The sequence below is a fragment of the Trachypithecus francoisi genome, unplaced genomic scaffold (genome assembly GCF_009764315.1).
Source record: "Trachypithecus francoisi isolate TF-2019V2 unplaced genomic scaffold, Tfra_2.0 Lachesis_group21, whole genome shotgun sequence".
In the NCBI taxonomy this organism is placed as follows: Eukaryota; Metazoa; Chordata; class Mammalia; order Primates; family Cercopithecidae; genus Trachypithecus; species Trachypithecus francoisi.
In genome coordinates, this window is record NW_022681467.1 from 24,691,331 (window position 1) to 24,707,764 (window position 16,434).

Genomic DNA, 16,434 nt, shown 5'->3' on the forward strand with positions numbered 1-16,434 from the left:
CTGGAGTGCAGCGGCACCATCTCAGCTCACTGCAACCTTCGCCTCCCAGGTTCAAGTGATTCTCCTGCTTCAGTCTCCCCAATAGCTGGGATTACAGGCGCACATCACATGCCCGGCCTGAGACTCCCCTTTAAAGTGGATGAATGTTATCAGCAGAAGACAGGCTCTATGCTGCGTCCCTGAAGCTCAATCCATGTCTCACTTATACAAGGAAGACACACACACTCTTGCAGCAACAAGTGGCAGGCCCATGTAAGGCCCAGTAAGTCAGCACGGTATGACTGACTGAGGGAAAGGGTCTGAGCAGAGCTTAAAGCTGAGACAGCGTGCTGCTGCAAAGAGATGTCAGCTGCATCTCAAGTGTGCCAGAAAGTCAGGGCAGTGGAGCAAACAGTTACTGTGAAAGCTCCTAGACATGAAAACTTGCTTAATATTGTTTTAAACAATTTGATTCCTTGGAGTACACTGCCAAAAGTGCTAGTATTAAAAAGTCTGCCAAATGCACACAGAGAAACAGAAGGCAAGACTGCAGATTCTGAGATTTGGAGGTCTCCGTGGTGACCAGCAGGCAGGGTTGCACACTGACTGAGTCATCTTGTCTGCGTCTGAGAACCCAGACTCACTTAAACCTCATCTTTCTGGCCTTGGGAGGTTAAAAGGCAATAGGGCACTGGGATGGTAGTTCCCCTAAGCACTTTAGCTAGTACACAGGCACTGGGTAGAACCCAACACCAACTAAGGGGAACTATTTGTCTCTAGAAACAGCATGGGTAATTGGCAGTTAGCTGCATGGATACCCTAATTCCCTTCCTCCACTTATTAAGTGTGGGGCTGAAAATAAAAAAGCTGCCAACTGCCTCAGTTGGTCCCTAGAGACAGGTTCAGCTGTGGCTGCTGTGATTAGCAAAGAAAGAACCCAAGGGAAAGGCTGAGGTTCTCAGGGCCCTTGCCAGGAGGAAGATGCTGAGGTGCCATTACTAGCTAAAGGGGAGCGGTCACTTTTCCATATGGGGACAGAATAATTTGTGGTTACAAAAAGAAAGATGCCAACAAGGTCGTTCCCACAGAGAGGTCCTATGAACTTCTGGTTACAACAACCAGTTAAAGCCCACTAAGCCAAGGGGAACTCACTGGAGGCACTTGCTAAGGGGTTTGGAGATCTCTCTGGGGGAAAGAATGCTATCACAAATTGTTAGTGAGAAGCAAAGTGAAAACGTATGATTAGCCTATGAGGGTTTGGCAAAAACAAACAAAATAGCAGGATGGGGGCAATACACTGAGCCATCATTGACTCAACTTTCATTAGGAGCTAGGAACTGCGCCGGACACAGCCTACAGTGAGCAACACTTACTGCACTGACCAGACATGGAAATGGGGGCCCAGGGAAGGTAGATCACTTGCCCAAAGCTGCCCAGCTAGTAAGTAGGAGAGCTATCGTTTAAACCTAGACTGACTAGTCCAACAGGTTCAACAGCAAGTCTCTTGATGTCTTGACACCAATATAGAAGCAAAGGTTTCTCATCTTCCTATTCAGATGTTCCCCTTTCCGCCTTCCCATGCTCTGGAAGGTGCCTGTGCAGTCTCACACTTTCTGGAGACATGTGCTGCTGGTGTGGCATCTCATCTCCTCCTCCTGGGGGACTGACAGTTCTCCCCTCATTGTTACTGACTCACCTGCCTAAAATATAGCCTTGCTCACCACTACCCACTCACCCTCATCTTTTTTGGCAGGATGAAGTTCATTCTCCTCAGGCTGGCATTCAAGGCTCTTGGCAACTTAGCCCTATTTAGCTTTCTACTCTAGCCTCTAGGTGTGAACTCTAGGTGTGAACACACCTAGGGATAGGCACTCTCCACAAATTCCAGTGTTCTGTGTTTGGACGTGGTATGTCCCCTACTTCAAATATCCTCATCTGTTCGTCTTTCTTCAAGGTCCATCTTAAGTCACGTGTCCTCCACTTTGCCATCACTTAATTCTTTGGCAAAAGCCAGCTCCCTCCTCTGAGCTCCTGGTGACCCTGAGACAGTGTGGTGCATACGGACTTGCTCAGATGACCTCTCTTTGGTAGCTCGATGGAGAGCATGAGCACTGGAGCTCTGGCCCTTGAGCTGGCATGAGTTAGCCATGTGGCCAGTGGTAAATCACTTTCTTTCTCTGGAGTGGGAGTTGGGACGACAATACTCTGGACGCAGGTGAGGATTTCACAACATTTAAAAAAGAGTGGGGAGTACTGACGCTGAGTCTGCATAGGCCTAGGCTAATGTGTGGGCTTTTGTTTTTAAGCAAAAAAGTTTAAAAAGTAAAAAAAATATAATTTTTTAAAATAGAAAAAAGCTTATAGAATAAGGATATGAAGAAAGAAGGGCCAGGCATGGTGGCTCAGGCTTGTAAGCCCAGCACTTTGGGAGGCTGAGGCGGGAGGACAGCTTGAGCCCAGAAGGTCGAGGCTACAGTAAGCCGAGATCGTGCCACTGCACTCCAGCCTGGGTGACAGAGCGTGACTCTGTCTCATGTTTGTGTTTTAAGCTAAATGTTAATGAATCAAGAAGTTTTTAAAAAAGTTTTTTAGTTTAGAAAGCAAAAAAGTTACAGTAAGCTAAGGTTAATTATTTTTAAAGAAAGAAATTCTACAATAGTGCACAGTAATGTTCTGGGCCTTCACACTGACTCATTACTTACTCACTGACTCACCCAGAGCAACTTCTAGTCCTGCAAGCTCTATTCACAGTAAGTGCCCTATACAGGTATACTATTTTTAATCTGTTTTTTAAAAAAACAAAAAATTTTAATATAATTTTGAAGAGATGGGGGTCTCCCTATGTGGCCCAGGCTGGTCTCAAACTCCTGGGCTCAAGTGATCTTCCTGTCTTGGTCTCCCAAAGTGTTGGGAATATAGGCATAAGCCAGCAAGCCCAGCCATTCTTTACCTTTTATGCCATATTTTTACTGTACCTTTTCTGTATTTACATGTTTAGAACACAACCAACATTGTGTTACAACTGCCTATAGTATTCAGTACCACGACATGCTGTACAGATTTGCAACCTAGGAGTAATAGGCTCTATCTACCATATAGCCTAGGTGTCATTTAGGACTGTGTAACAATACTCCATGATGTATGCACAAAGACAAAATTACTTCACAATGGATTTCTCAGAATATATCCCCATCATTAAGTGATGCATGCGTATATAGTGAATGCAGGATGATCGGCAAGTTCCTAATTCTCAGTAACCATTTGCTGAATTTGTGTAAAGACCTAGGGTCCCCAGCGTTCCAGGGAAGGGGGTCTGGTGAGCAGGCAGATGATGCAACCTCTACCCACGGCCTATACTGTCATTCAAATCATGGTGTGACAGGATGGCCAAAGGAGTGACTCCAAAGCCCCTTCCCCACTGGCTGAATGTCCAGATAAGGTTGGAGGGCCGCCCCTCAGCTCCTGATGATGCTTGCACTTAGAAACCTGAAGATTACTGAAACCAGGGACTACAGACCTTCTTCGTCTACCTCCCTCCCCTGTATGCCTTTCCCTAACCCCAAATAGAAAGTATTTCCCAATTTACAAATTAAAGTGGTTCTCAAAATCAATTTTACAGCCAGCAATCATGACTCTGATGTTATATAACTAGTAAAAATAAATAAATAAAGAGAGAGCGAGATGCCCACACTGGAGAGCTGCCCTGTGACAGGATCACCAGGCTGCCCACGTGACAGGACCCTGCATAGGTTTTCAGCTCTAAAAAGCAAAACAGTACAAAAACAACAAAACGCCATGTTCTTGAGACACAATTATAGCAGAGTGCAGATGCAAATAAGGACAGAAGAGCAACACATCATCACCTAATGAGAAGCTGATTACCAAGAAAAGAACAAAACGTAGCAAGCCTCAGTCATGAATGCAGCCCTGAGTCCAAGGGGCCACTCTGTGCCTGTGAAGGTGCTCTTTGTTCAGCAGCAAAACTGAGATCCAACAGTCCTGAGAAGACCCAGATAAACGGGCGCCACTTACCACAAACACCCACGCAGGAGAGAGTAGTCTTATGTCCGCATGACCAAGACACATTTATGTATCTCCCTACTCTCTGAAACCCTCTCCTGCTGCAACATTCACTCTTACATGGCTCTGTCCCCACCACCCAGTCACTCAAGCCACCGATGGAGTCAGCTCTGAGCCACTCCTTTCTACCTTCCAAATTCAATCCATCTGAGAGCCCTTTTGAATCTCCAAAATGCACCTTGAATTCGCTCCCACTTCACTACCTGCCCTAACCTGGACAGCCACAGCCTCCTACTTGGGCTCCCTGCTTCCACACCTGCAGGCGCAGCCACTGACTTCTTCCTGAACTCCCACGCCTTGACCACCACACTCCAGCCAGCTCCCTTCTCCTCTGCTTGGCAGAGGCCTCATCCTTCGGGTCTCGGCTTCAATGCCACCTCCTCAGAGAACCTTTCTCTGACTGCCTTGGGCAAGTCCTCATTTTCTGCTATTTTCATTTACACACAACTGAAACCGTACCTATGGTACTCCCATATGACATGTCTCCAAACTCAGCACCTCAAGGGTGGGGACCATGTCTGCTTTTTTCACCCATGTATTATATTAATAGAGGCACCCACCACAGTGCCTGCCACACAGTTGTTCAAAAGATTAACGGGTCCCCTCGGGCACGCATGTTTTCCTTTTTATTGGTGGGGGAGGGAGAAGCACATGAGCCTGCACACATTCCGAGATACTAATTCTCGCTCTGCCACCAGCGTGCCTGAGAACTGGCATGAAAGGGCAGCAGCACCCAACGCCTGTGTGGTACCTGCTGCACACCTGGCAGACCTATGCCAGCTTTTCATTCACGTTCCGTGTAATCCCCACGGCAAACCCTCCAGGTGTTAGCAACCCCCCTTTACGGAGGTGGACTCAGAGGGTCAGAGAGATGCCCAGGGTTTACATGAACTGAGGCTGAGAATTCTCCTCTCAAAGTCACATTTAAGATTCCACTTAGAGGCCTGGCGCAGCGGCTCAAGACTGTAATCCCAGCACTTTGGGAGGCCGAGGTGGGCTGATCATCAGGTCAGGAAATTGAGACCATCCTGGCCAACATGGTGAAACCCCGTCTCTAATAAAAACGAAAATTAGCTGGGGTGGTGGCATGCGCCTATAATCCCAGCTACTCGGGAGGCTGAGGCAGGAGAATCGCGTGAAGCCAGGGAGCCGAGATCGTGTCATTGCACTCCGGCCTGGCAATAGAGCGAGACTCCGCCTCAAAAAAAAAAAAAAAGAGAGAGAGAGACAGAGAGCCTGAGTGGGAGTCAGTTGTCCCAGGGTCCCAGAACCACATCCACCATGGAACTAGGAACATGCCAGGGCAGAAGGAATGGGTGAAAGGGACAAGAGTGGTCCTTCAGGCACCTTGGTTCTCTGGAGGAGTGACTTGCCCAAGTCACAGTGCTAATTATACGATTACCTACGGAATTATAGAAGCCAGGACCTTACAGGCCCTTCCAATTCTCAGGCCTAGGTCCAAGCTTTTTGAAGGTAAAAGGGTAAAAGGTGAGGGCAATGGTCTGCATGTTTAAAAGATGGCAGGGTGGATGACTGCACCTTTACCCTCTTTTGCCAGAGCAGTTCTGAAGCTTTTGTGCTCATCAGCATCATCTGGAGAGCTGACAATACCCCACCCCAGTTTCCAACTCAGTAGCTTTGAGGTGCAGCCAGAAATATGCGTTTCTAACAAGTTCCCAGGTGATGCTGCTGGTCTGGGAAGCACATCCTGAGAACCACTGGTGCTAGGGTTTCTCACTGACGTGTGTTGGGGGGTGGGATCGAGTGAGGAGGAGCAGAAAGGAGACAAGGGCTTGAAGACATCTTCACCAACACTCCTTACTCATGACATCCTCTGTTCCTGCTGCAGATAAAATGAAAGCAATTTTTTAACCATGGTTAAACTTCACCCAGGTTTATATAATTAGGCTGAAGACTCACATTTGGGTCTCCGTAGGGCATAGATCCCAACTCAGTTCTAAGAGCAGGAGGGAGTCTGACATTACCGCGACAGCTGTTGTCCTGCTTACAGGACTCCGGAGCAGCAGGAAGGAGCTACGTGCTCTCTAAAGGCTTTTCCTGTTATACCTGTTGGTACCTCGGCCCTAAGATGCTCAGGTCAGAAGAGGGAGGAGAACCTCTGGACCATGTCAGTGGTGACATCTGGATTTCAGTTTAGGCACTTGGCCTGAACTCCAAAATATTTTTAAAAGTTAAAGTTAGCCTGTTTGTCTGGGGTGTGGTACAATCACTTGTTTCTGCTGTTCTATGCAAACCAAGGGTTCCTTCCAAACGTCATCAGATCCAAGATGCAATCTGGTTACTAACAACAGAGTCTTTACTTGTGACTTCCAGTTCTATGTCTGGTACAAGGCCGGGCTGTGCTGGTAATGCCCATACAACCTGCCAAGATCTGACAACACTATACTCCCAGCTCCATGCCTTAGATTTGCCCTGGGCGTGCATGGCTTTCTGAGAGGGCATGTCTTAAACACATCCCAAAAAAGTAGAAAAGAAAAAACAAAGGGGTGCTGTACATGGTGAAGGGTTCTTTCCCCACAAAGATGGAAGTAAATGCAGAATGAGTCAACTGGTTCACATCATCTTTGTGGTTTTCCCATTAAAATAGACAATCAATACTAAAACCCAACACGATATAACAAGGCCAACCTGCCTCCCATTACAGCTACACTACCATGCCTCTGAGTTCAGGGGAAAAAAAAAAGGTGCCCATTCATAAAGCGACTTCCTCAAGCACCACATCAAGATGCTTTTCGCAGCCTGGGAAAACGCATTTTCATCTTCCTCACTATGGCCTGTGGAGCGCCTGGGTGGCCCTAATCCATTCCTCCCATGTCCCTAGACATCACTTTCTTTAATAAAGAAACAAAACACAGAGTTCTGACCTGTGTACAATGCAGGCTGAGTTATAGCTTTCCCCTGGCACCTCTAACTGAAAGTGAAATTTCTTTAAAGTTGGGAAATTCATTGCAGTGTTTTACGGTATTGATTTATTTTAAACTTGCTTGGCAGTTTTAAGGCCTGCCATGCCTCTGAATCCTAGAAACGCTGGAGGAGATCTCCATTTCCTCTGATTTTGTAATACCACAGCGGACTCACTAGTGGAAATGAAAAGAGGGGCTAGGAGCCCAAATGCGGCTACCCTAAACAAGACAGAACCTTGGGCACTCTCCCCAGGTCCTGGGTCCACAATGTATCTCCAGTTGGGAATTTCACTACCTGAACAGTACCCTTTCTTCCTGTAGCTGATCTCACCTGGCTTATAAGGTACCCCTAAACCTATTTTCAAGAACCAGCCTGGAATACCATCTCCTCCACTCTTTCCTGTCTTCCTGTATCTCTACTGAGCCATCTATAACCCACTACAACCAAGTGTCCATATCTTATCTGCATTATTAAACTAAGTTCCTAGGAGACGATACTGGGGTCCAAACAATCAATGCCTCTACTGGGCAAGTGCCTACCACATGCCAAAAGGGCTCTTGCCCACCAAATCTGACTTGGCTCTAGACTCTTTTGACACAGAGCTATGGGCAGCCACATCATTCAGAGTAAGCACGAGTGATGGAATTTCTTGCTTAAGTCAGGATTCAATGAGTGAGAGCTGGAAGATTTGTCAGAAAGAAATAGAGCAACTGCTGCCATTCTGCTGGGTCCTCATCAACCTTGAATCCCTGGATTCACTCAGAATGGGCTTCTGCCAGGGCACCAGGACCACAGACACATACAATGCCTTTGGCTCTTATTGGAGCCGTTTCCTCATAGCTGGTGCCAGACACTGGTTTACTGACAGCATTCCCTCAGTGCCGGGTGCTTTCCCAGCAGCTGGTGGGTGGAGGTGTGCTTTGGATCTCCTACTTTCCAACCTTTTGGCAATTCTGACCTGGCTGCATACATGGCTCCTGCCTTCTCTGCTGCCAGACCTTGGTTATACAGGTACCTCACACGATCCCAGCCTTGCCTCCTCTGCCAATGTTTGGGGCAGTCATTGTAACACAGGAGGAATCCACGTGCAGGCTGACCTCACCTGAAGGGATGGCTGGTGGCCCTGAAACAGTGTGCCTGTGCTGAAACCAGTATCAGATTGTGAAGGACATCCATGGCAGCCCCGGGCGCTTTACTGTGTGGTGCTATTGGAGGGGAAGCCTCTGTCTGCCTCAGAATAGAAACCCATTAAAAGTGGCTTTAAGAGGCTGTAGAACGCAGAATGGAGTAGCAGAATTTCCAGACAGATACATCTTGTCTCAAATCTTGGCTCTCAAAACCTTAGGAAAGTGATTTTCCGCTTCCTTATCTGCAGAAAAGAGGGCACATAACAGAATAGCTAAGCAGATGATATACGATAATGATACGTGTAAAGTGCTTAATTCAGGGCTTGGAATAAAAAGGCAGGGTCTCTGTCCTGCACAAGTCAAGGGGTCCCTCAAAGCAGGTTTTGATAACCAGTAGCTATTACTGTTGGTGGGAGTGTCTTTGTGTCCCTGGGATAAGAGGAAATGGGAGGTGGAAGCACCCCTGAACATCAGGCAGCTTTGCTCACAGCTGGACGATTACAAGAGCCACTTTGATTTGCCCAAAGGGATGCTATCTAGGTTAGGTGGAGCCAAGGATGCCACGGAGGAAGAACATGTGAGCAGCAACTGGGCCTTGACGTCAACAGCCCCGGGCCAGGCCTGTCCCCTCATGGATGCTTTCATGTCCTGCAGAGCTGCAAGGGACAGATTATCCCTGGGGGGCCATTGGCCCCATTACATAACTGACAGCTCAGCTTCCTGCTGTTGATGCGGCAGAAACAATCAAGAGATGGCAACAGCAGGTCACTGGGGAGCTTGTGGGACTTACAAAAAATAAAATAAAATACCAGCCTTCCCCACCTGGGGAGGAAAACGCCTCAGAAAACACCAGCAGAGAGATGAGGCCCCAAGGGACATGTCTCTTTGTATACAGGTACCTAGAGCCACCAGGGTCTTCACAGTTGAAGACTGGGCTTCAATTTCCTGAGAGAAAAGAGAACCAAACACTCCGAGTCTCCACTCACAACCCCCACCTCTTGTGAAGCTGTTCAGCGCTAGTGAGATGGGGTGTGGCAAAGCTGTGACCCCTACTGTATGGGGTCTCAGGGGTTCAGGGGTTCTGGATCTGCCTGGATCAAAGAATTGATCATCATCAAGAGACACCACCTGGACCCCACGATCTCTCTGCTCTTAATAAAACCTCCATTCTTACCCACTTCAGGGTACAGCTTAGCATTTCCCGTCTCCCATCCTCCCTTTGGGAAATTCAAGGCTCCAAAGACTAAGCAGGGATCGGCTTCTGGGGTGCAAAACCAAACCACTGCCTTCGACCCCTTGGCAGTTACACCTTCCCATGAAGGAAGAACCTTCCTTGCTTCTACTTTCCTTTGGGCTCCCTGGCTGCTCATCACCATACTCTTGACCTTTTCAGAGTAGGAGAGGAACTATCTCCTCTTGAAGCCTACTAAGTGTTCCACACCACGCATCTCATGATGCTCTGGGCTTGGTGGGCAGGAAATTCCATCTACTCTGATGCTCAGTTATTTGTTGAATTCAATCAGGAAAACATTTTAAATTTAAAGATGATTCAATGAGGCAATATACCAAACTGGTTAAAGCCATGGACTGAGCCCTGGGTTCAAGGCTAGCCTTTGCCCCTTCTTAGCTCTGTGACTTCCAGGAATTTACTTAAAAATAAGTAAAGGAATTATTGGTCATAAAGCACTCAGCCCAGGGATGACCATGAATCATTGCTGTTTTGGTCATCTTTGGCACTGCCGCCCTTGTTCACAGCCTTACCCCTCAGGCTGCCACACTCCTCAGCCAGGCACCAGGTAAAGACAAGGGAGGGCAGTCCTGTAAGGCAGGAGCTAGTTCCTGGCCATCCTGAGAGCTGGGCCAGGAAGTCATAGAGTGGACTTATCTAGTACTGGGGGTCCCAACTTCTCACCTCAAACCATTTTAAAATTTATCCTCCAGAGACTGTTTTGAATACTTTGCTGTTTAAAACAAACCATGTTAATTAAGCATTTGTTTTCCATTTTTTAGTATCACTGCTGATTAACTTGATAGCTATAGTGTAACAACACAGTTTGGGTGTAATTCTAGCACAAAGCAAACAAATTGGTCATTGAATTGGGCTTGTATGGCTTCAACAGGTAAACATGCTCCTGCCTGTCAGCTAAGCTGAAAGGGCTTCTGAATTCCTGTCTTAGATTAGGGTTGTACCAGAGGTCTGGGGACACCTGGGGTACAACCTGAGATCTTGCAAAATAGAAGTAAAATCTGAAGCGTAGGTGAAGGGGCCAACACAGGTAACCCAGTATGTTAGCCGAGAGCCACATCTTTGGACCCCAGGCAAGGGATAAATGTGTCATCTATTACTTCAACAAGAAATTAGGCCTGATTTCCTTCTCTGATGCTAGGCAGCTATCAAGATCTCATATGGAACTAGAAATACTTTCTGTGACCCCTCAGTCACACCAACATCTGATTTCCTTCAGTAGGCCTTAGTTGCCCACTCCAAAAAGACGTCATTCGAGGGCTTTGGCTTCAAAAGGCCCTAGTAACGGAGGTTTGTATATCAGACAGCAGACTTGGCCATGAAGGCAGATTCCCTCATCCCACAACACTCTCCCTGGTAACACGTGGGCGGAGGCACCTGGAACATCAGTTTGGCTGGCTTCCTGCTTGGGGTGAAAGACTGTGGCTAGCTGGTAGGAACCATTAGGAATTATTAAATATCTTTCAAAAGTGACAAATAAGAAAGAGATCAGACCCATCATTGAGTGATCTTTAAAAATAGATATACTTTTCTAGAACAAGTGATTGGACAGGGTGGGCCTTGACTACATCTTTGTTTCAAAAGAAAAGCTACTTCGCAATCCACAAAAGTGAGGCTACCAAAGTCCACTGTCTTCAGAGGGAAATGGAAGCCAACACTTCTACCTAGGCCAAAGTGTGGATCTAAACAATGCTACTGTATTACAATTAATTCAGACTGTTTACACAGGGCACTTTCACAACCTATTGTGATCCCCCCAACAACCTCAATAAGATACATAGGATCAACTCCATTTTATAGATAATAAAACTGAGGCCCTCAAAAGTGGAATAATTTGCCTAAGGCCACACAGTCAGGAAAACGCGGAAATAAGACTCCATCCCTGCATTGTTACTAGACATCACTTCAGGGGAATCCCAGGTTTCCAACCCAAAATGCATTTCCTTTTATTTTTGCAAAAAACTAAAACTAGTTAGCCCTGACTTAAATGCGACCCTGAAATCTATAATCCTAAAACACTGAGGTGTTTTTTCATCATGGTGGTATACGGGTCAAGTGTATTTACTTATGCAACTAGAGTTTGTGTTTTTTTTTTGTTTTGTTTTATTTTGTTTTGAGACAGGGTCCCTCTCTGTCGCCCAGGCTGGAGTGCAGTGGTGCGATCTTGGCTCACTGCAACCTCTGCCTCCCTGGTTCAAGAGATTCTCATGCCTCAGTCTCCCAAGTACTGGGCCTATGGCATGGGCCACCACACCTGGCTAAGTTTTGTATTTTTAGCAGAGACCAGGTTTCACCATGTTTCCCAGGCTGGTCTCAAACTCCTGAGCTCAAACGATCTGCCCCTACTCAGCTTCCCAAAGTGCTGGGATTACAAGGCATGAGCTACCACACCCAGCCTATTTTAATTTTTAATAGTACAAACATCCACAGATATAACCCAAAACAAAAGCTCTTTGGAGTCTGTAAATTCAAAAATGTAAAGAGGCTTTCAGACCAAAAACTTTGAGAACTACTGGTCTATTCCTTCACTGTCTCCAATTCCTCTCCTCTTCCCCTCTCAAATCCACCCTAGTTACAGGTTTCCCCATTACTCCACCAAAATTGTTCGTAAGTACTGATGCTTTCCCATTTACTAAATCCAACGGCCACTTCCTCTCACTCAATCAACTAGCAGATGATGCCACAGCTGGCTCCCTCCTCCTCTTGATGTCTTTTCCCCTCTCTCTGGCTCCTTCCTTTCTTCCCACCCTCAATGTTGCACCACCTGGAGCTCACTCCGCTGACCTCCTCTTGTCTATTACCCACTCCAGTACTGTGGCAAATCTCTAAATTTGTATCTCTAGGCTGGACCCCTCCCTTGAACTCCAGACTCATCCAACTGTCTACTCTACACCTGTAGTTAGATTCTAAATAGGCATGCCAAACTTTCAGATAACTAAAACCTAACTTTCTCCTGCCAAACCTATTCCTCCCAATGCCTTCCCCACCCTATTTAATGGCAGCTCAATATTCTTCCAATCACTTAGGCTGACACCTTGAAGAGATGATTAACTCCTTTCTCTCACACCTCACATATGATCCAGCCGGAAATCCTGCTGGCTCTGACTTCAAAAAAAAAAAAAACCCCAAAATCCAATAATCACTTCTCTGTTCCACTGTTTCAAGCCATCGTCATCTCTCACCTGGATTACTGCAACAGCCTCCCACCTTATCCTGTTATTTCAAGATGCAAAGTGATCCTTTCAAAAGAACAGATATCACACAGCTGAAAACATCCCCATGGCTTTCCCTTTTATCCAAAAACACAAGCCAAAATCTCTACAGAGGCTTATGAGGCCTACTACTTGGCTCCTGTTATTTATCTCTTCCTATACACTCCTTGCTCACTCTAGCCAACTTTCAGGACCTTCATAGTGGCCATTACCTCGGTCTGAGATGCTCTTTCCCCAGAAATCCTTGGGACTCACTCCCTCAACTCCTTCCAACATTCGCTCAAAGGTCACTGTCTCTGGGAGACCCACTCTGATATCTTCCATTTAAAAGTACAACCCCACCCTTCCCTGCCACCCAAGCTTCATATCTCCTCTACCCTGCTCTACTCTTCTCACCCTACCCTCTCACCGCACCCAGCACGGAGCACTTTCTTGTACATTACCTATGGGTACTGTCTGTCTTCCCAAGAGAATGAATGTTAAGCTCCACACTGCAAAAATTTGTTTTGTTCACCATGTCTAAAATGGTACTTGGAAATAGTTTCCAAAGAACATGTTGAACGAATAAATGAAATTAGCTTGTCTATCTATAAAACTCGGCAGGAGAAAGGGAGGTCAGACTCAATGTTCTTCCCGAATCAAGCCTCAGATTCTCTGACCAGCCAGATACAGCTCATCTACACAACTGATTTGAAGCTTCTGGCAACACAGGGTTTGGCTCTGGTCACAGACCTGGGCCCAGGCCCACAATTCTAAGTGCCCACCTAAGACAGGGGAGGATAGGCTATGGTCAAATTGGCACCACTAGTAAGGATTAGCTATAAAAATCACAAAATGAGGCCGGGCGCGGTGGCTCAAGCCTGTAATCCCAGCACTTTGGGAGGCTGAGACGGGCGGATCACGAGGTCAGGAGATCGAGACCATCCTGGCTAACACGGTGAAACCCCGTCTCTACTAAAATATACAAAAAATTAGCCGGGCGAGATGGCGGGCGCCTGTAGTCCCAGCTACTCGGGAGGCTGAGGCAAGAGAATGGCGTAAACCCGGGAGGCGGAGCTTGCAGTGAGCTGAGATCCGGCCACTGCACTCCAGCCTGGGCGACAGAGCGAGACTCCGTCTCAAAAAAAAAAAAAAAAAATCACAAAATGAATTAACAAAACAGCCTGGGACACTCACCAGTAACCATATTCCTAATCATTCCCCTCTTCCCAAGGTCACCTATTTCTCCTAGATGAAGCAATCACTCCAATTTAGCCAAAACTCCGCCCTGCAAAACAGCACAAATCTCAAGTGTGGATATCCAAATGGAAGCCCTGATCTCAATTAGTTATGACAACCCCACAATCGTAACCTAAATTCAGGTCCCTCTTCCAAGGACAACCTTGCTACGCCACAGCAAATCTGGATTTTAAGAGGTCTTTCAAAAGCAGAAAGGATGCGATGGAAATGGGAAGTGACAGCACAAAATACACTTAAAACACTGTCTAGCCAACCCTTTCGGTTTCTAATATAGCACTACCCTAAACCTAGCTTTGGGGAGTGCTGTTCTCCTACCCACAGGTGGTAGGACCAATTGGCCCAGCACCTGGAATACATGTTTGTGGAATGAAAGAATTAAACCTAAGTGACTCACTCCAGAAATACATTCACTGAGAACACTGCACACGAAACCAAGCTCAACTTGGTATGAGCCAACCCCACCTAGAAACCAGAGGATAATAAAGGGAAAGGGAGGGAACCCACCCAAGTGATGGAAAGCTCCGTGCTTTATGGCTCCTGAGGCTCCCTGTGAGCACTAGGAGATCAGCACTAGCTCCATCACCTTATCAAGACCAGCACAGTGTTAAGAGCAGCTTACTTCTAGCTTACCATATTAAGGGAAAAGGGGGTGGGGGATGCTTGAATAAGGTACACCCATCCTTAATTTAGTAGGATCTGGGGTAAATTACTTAATCCCTTGCAGGGTTGTAAAGGTGAAACAAATGGTACATGTGAAACTACCTAGCATATATGCTGGTCAATTTTCTCTTACACACACATTAAACTTCAGTCCAAATGAACTATTCTGCTGTTCCTATAAATATACCTTTGGGTTTTCCAGCTCGATTTCTGTCTACACTGTTCCCTGTCCTCTCTAATTTCCACGTCTACATTCCTCATTAACCCAAATTGGTCTAGTCTCTCAAATGTGGCAGGCTCCCTTTGGTTTCAGGTCCTTTGCAGAGGTTGGTCTGTCTGTCTGGGATGCTCCCTCACCCCCAATTCCCTCCTCTTGACTCTGTGCATCAACACCCGAAAGATCAATTTCCCTGAATACCTCTTCTCCTTAACTAGCTATAAAAAAATTATGATTGGAAGAATCAGAACTAGTGACTCACTACAAAAATACTTTCATTGAGAATACTATACATGAAACCAAGTTCTACTTGGAGTTTCTCTCCCTAATTAAGATGCAGAATTCATGAAGACGGGAAAGTCTCTGATTTGGCTTCTCATGTCACCCCAGAGCCTAGCACAGTACAGTCATGGGTCGCTGAACGATGGGCTGCTTAACGATCTCTGAGAAATGAGTCACTAGGCGACTGTTGTATAATGTCAAGAATGTACTTACACAAACCTAGATGGTGTAGCCTACTATACACCTAGATGACATGTATGGCCTATCATTCCTGGGCTACAATTCTGTACAGCATGTTACTGTACTGAATACTATAGGCAGCTGCAACACAATGGTAAGTTTTCATGTATCTAAACACAGAAAAGGTAACACACTGCACCATAATATGCACTGTAACATTACAACAGCTGCGTCACTAGGTAACAGGAATTTTTCAGTTCCGTTATAATCTCACGGGACCACCATCATATATGCCATTCCTTGTTGACCAAAACATTGTTCACGCGGAGCATGACTGTACTTGACAAAGGAAAGCTCACAATAATTTTTTTGTTTGTTTTTTTTGAGACGGAGTCTCGCGCTGTCACCCAGGCTGGAGTGCAGTGGTGCAATCTCGGCTCACGGCAAGCTCTGCCTCCTGGGTTCACGCCATTCTCCTGCCTCAGCCTCCCGAGTAGCTTTCTTTGACTACAGGTGCCTGCCGCCACGCCTGGCTAAATTTTTGTATTTTCAGTAGAGATGGGGTTTCACTGTGTTAGCCAGGGTGGTCTCGATCTCCTGACCTCATGATCCGCCCACCTCAGAAACAATTTTTTAAATAAGCAAAGACTTCTACATAAATATTCACTAATACATTCTTTTTTTTTTTTTTTTGAGACGGAGTCTTGCTCTGTCGCCCAGGCTGGAGTGCAGTGGCCGGATCTCAGCTCACTGCAAGCTCCGCCTCCCGGGTTCACGCTATTCTCCTGCCTCAGCCTCCGGAGTAGCTGGGACTACAGGCGCCCACCACCTCGCCTGGCTAGTTTTTTTGTATTTTTTTTTTTTTTTCAGTAGAGATGGGGTTTCACCGTGTTAGCCAGGATGGTCTCGATCTTCTGACCTCGTGATCCGCCCGTCTCGGCCTCCCAAAGTGCTGGGATTACAGGCTTGAGCCACCGCACCCGGCATACATTCTTTATAGTATCTAAAATGGAAAACATCTATGTTTTCTAAAGTAGGAGAATGGTTAAATTATGGTACATATAACGGGAATGTCACACAGTCCCTGAAAAGCCATACTTTTTTTTTTTTTTTTTGAGATGGAGTCTCGCTCTGTCGCCCGGGCTGGAGTGCAGTGGCTGGATCTCAGCTCACTGCAAGCTCCGCCTCCCGGGTTTACGCCATTCTCCTGCCTCAGCCTCCTGAGTAGCTGGGACTACAGGCGCCCGCCACCTCGCCTGGCTAGTTTTTTGTATTTTTTAGTAGAGA

At 46.6% G+C, this 16,434-nt stretch overlaps 1 protein-coding gene across 1 annotated transcript in view; it reads right to left on the reverse strand.

The window, feature by feature from the left end:
- The window catches only part of STK35 (serine/threonine kinase 35), a 48,555-nt gene that overhangs the window by 14,870 nt on the left and 17,251 nt on the right, over positions 1-16,434 (reverse strand). The window lies entirely within an intron of this gene.